Below are 3,028 nucleotides of genomic sequence, written 5' to 3' on the forward strand. Positions count from 1 at the left end.
CCAACAAAAACCCTCCAGCACTCCAGATTTCACACAAAGAAAAGTATCAGCAGACCCACTGCTGGAAGAACTTGAAGCCTGTCGTTCAATGAAGGTAGCCATTGCAACAATAAAACCCAAACTGAGCTCAACTCTGGATAAGATTGAATCAATCTGCCCCAACCCTCCTCCTTGGATCTGCACATATGTGCACACACATACACACACTAAAGACACTAAAAGACTTGACAAATAAAAACACATTACTTTTCATTAAGTTGTTAAACAGATACACTTGTAACAGCAGGATGATATGACATGTTTTTTTAACACAATAACATTTAATGTTTGAGCATATGTTATGCGAGCATACTTTTTGGCTTTTGTTCCATGTGTACTCTTGCACATGTTATGGGCAACTCTGGAATTCAGGAAGTAATATGGCACCGATACTTAGCATGTGATTAAGGTAATAGAGTATGGCAGTTATTCACAAATTTTAATAGGCATCAAAATCAGTTGAGGAGCATATTAGAAATGCAAATTGCAAAGTACTATTTCAGAAATTTAGTTTGTGTAAGCTATATGCTAAGAGTCAGGGATATGTTTTTCTCTCTCTTAACTCCAGTGTATAGAATTGTGTTTTATGCTCACTTCATGGAATACTGTCATCACAGCCCTATGTTTGTTAAAAGATAATTTTAGCAGGTTTTATTCTTCATCCTTCTCCAACTTATTTTTCCTCTCCCATAGACATACACTTTTATGTATTTGATATATGTCTTTCCAATCCATCTTGCATACCATCTCTATATTTATATCTAGATAGTAAATAAACAGATAGATCTGTGGAAATATAAAGTTTTGTTTTTATGTGTTTTTTAAATATGGTATTCTGCTTTATTTTATGTCTTACTTCTTCACTGCATATAATTCTAAAACTTATGCATGATTTATTGTGTAATTTTAGTTTAAAGTGCATTACAATCCATTGTATATACATTTCATGCATTCATTCCACTATAGATGGGCGCCTAGGTTGTCTCCAACTCTCTGTTACCACAAGTTAAACTAATGAACAAACTAAAACATAGCTCCTTATGCACCTGGCAAAAGTTTATTTTATTTATTTTTTAATATATTCCCCAGTCATGGAATTGCTCAAACATAAGCATCTTCAATTTTACTAAATATTGCTATAGTGCCTCAAAACATCCACAGCAGCTTAAATTCCCACTGACTATATATGAGGGTTTATGGTTCCCCAGATTCCTACCAACATTTCAAATTATTTGATCCTCTAGTTTTGCCCTCTAATAATTCTAAGGTGACATGTTAGTGACACTTTATTTTTAATCTCTCTAATTACTGTTGAGGTTGTGAAAATTTAATAAACAAAAAACTTAATTAGAGTCAGGTGACCAGAAGGGAGAGCTCTCACACCATGTGATGATTGCAGAGCCCAACAAAAAGAAGAAAGACTCCTCTTCTTTCCTGGCAAGGACTCAGCCAATAAAAAGCCATGGACGCCTTGTAAACTATAACTCCCCCAACTTCTTATTTCTCTCTATAAAAGTGTTCTCCCTCCTTGCTCTGCAAGGACTTGCACTGACTCTATATGGTTGCAGACTCCTAAATAGCAGTTCTCTGTTGATGCAGAACAAACCCATTTTTCCTGGAGAAAAATCTTTCAGTCTATTTTTTTTTATGTCAATATTTTGGTGGCCTATACGGGGACCAGAGAAGACCCTTGAAGGCTCCATGGCTGGTGAGCAAACAGGTGCAAAACCCAAAATTGGCAGCAGCGGAATGCTCAGTTGAGTCTCCCAGCCACGTCTAGGAAAAGTCGGTGTGAGGCTGTGGTGCGTGGGCTCCAGGGACAGCCGAGGCGGCGCAGCCAGTTGGAGCTCGGGTCCTAAGACCAGAGCATCAACACCACCCAACCGGTGGGCACCTCGGGGTGAAGCTAGGCTCAGGGAGGCTCTGCTGAGCACCTGGGGCTGGCGCTATGCACAGACCATGTTCCTGGTGTGCCTGACTTCCCAGCTGCTCAGGGCTGTTCCCTGGGCAGGCTGCAGTGGGCTCTGGCCTGTCTTTGGGGTGCTGGGAAGGCATGACTGCAGGCCTCGCTACAGTACACAAACAACAGGCCCAAGTGGGGTTGCCTCCCTCCCTGGCAGGTGGGTCCACATGTAGCTTGAGAAGATGCGTGTCCCCAGGAAGATGTCCATCAGCCCCCTGGAGAGCTGGCTGACCGTTCGCTACCTCCTGCCCAAACTGGACACTGGGGCCCCAGGGACTGTGTCTCTAGCTCAACTCTATGAGTGTCCACCAGCCAGGTGGGGGAAGGGGTCGAGCAGAGTGGTAAGGAGGTCTGGGATGCACCCCAGATACAGTGCAAAAATGTGCTCAAGATCCACTGGCAGAAGTGGAATCATCACAAGTAACACAAGCTGGTCAAGAGGACCCGGTTCCTGTGGCAGAAAGTCAGGGAAGGACACCTGAACTGAAAGCAGATGAAGTTGGAGAGACACCTGAGGTGCATCTGGCGGGAGGCGGGACTGAAGGAAGCCCCCAGGTTGGCAGACACCCAAGATCTACCTGAAGGGCAAATGAGCCTTGTGTGTCTCTCCCCCAGCCCTGTTACTGCTGATGACCCATTGTAATAAATATTCAGAGAACTCAGCTTAAAAAAAAAAACCAAAAAAAAAACCCCAAAATTGAACTCCAATAGCTCACTGCTTTTCTTGCCAACCTCGGAGTTTGAAGGTATGTCTTTCTACTGTGTCTGAGCTCATGCCTTCTATGCATTTGAAGCTTTCCAGGATTTATTCAGGGTCTATTTAAAGGTTTCTTTTTTTTTTTCTGGTTAAGACTGTTCTGTATTGAAGTACTCATATGGCACTTTGGTCTGATCTAGAGATCAGACTGTTTTAACTGAAACTGGCCAGCCCCTGGCCCATTCCCTTTGGAAACAGGCTGTTTCTCCTAAAACTGGCTAGCCTTCAACCCTTTCTTTTAGGAAAAGGGGTTGTTACACAAAACTGTA

At 42.7% G+C, this 3,028-nt stretch overlaps 1 pseudogene; it reads left to right on the plus strand.

Moving 5' to 3' along the window:
- The first annotated feature begins 1,998 nt into the window (after positions 1-1,998).
- Positions 1,999-2,595, plus strand: LOC103016534 (aurora kinase A-interacting protein-like; annotated as a pseudogene).
- The last annotated feature ends 433 nt before the right edge of the window (positions 2,596-3,028 follow it).

This window comes from Balaenoptera acutorostrata, chromosome X, assembly GCF_949987535.1.
Source record: "Balaenoptera acutorostrata chromosome X, mBalAcu1.1, whole genome shotgun sequence".
Taxonomy (NCBI): Eukaryota; Metazoa; Chordata; class Mammalia; order Artiodactyla; family Balaenopteridae; genus Balaenoptera; species Balaenoptera acutorostrata.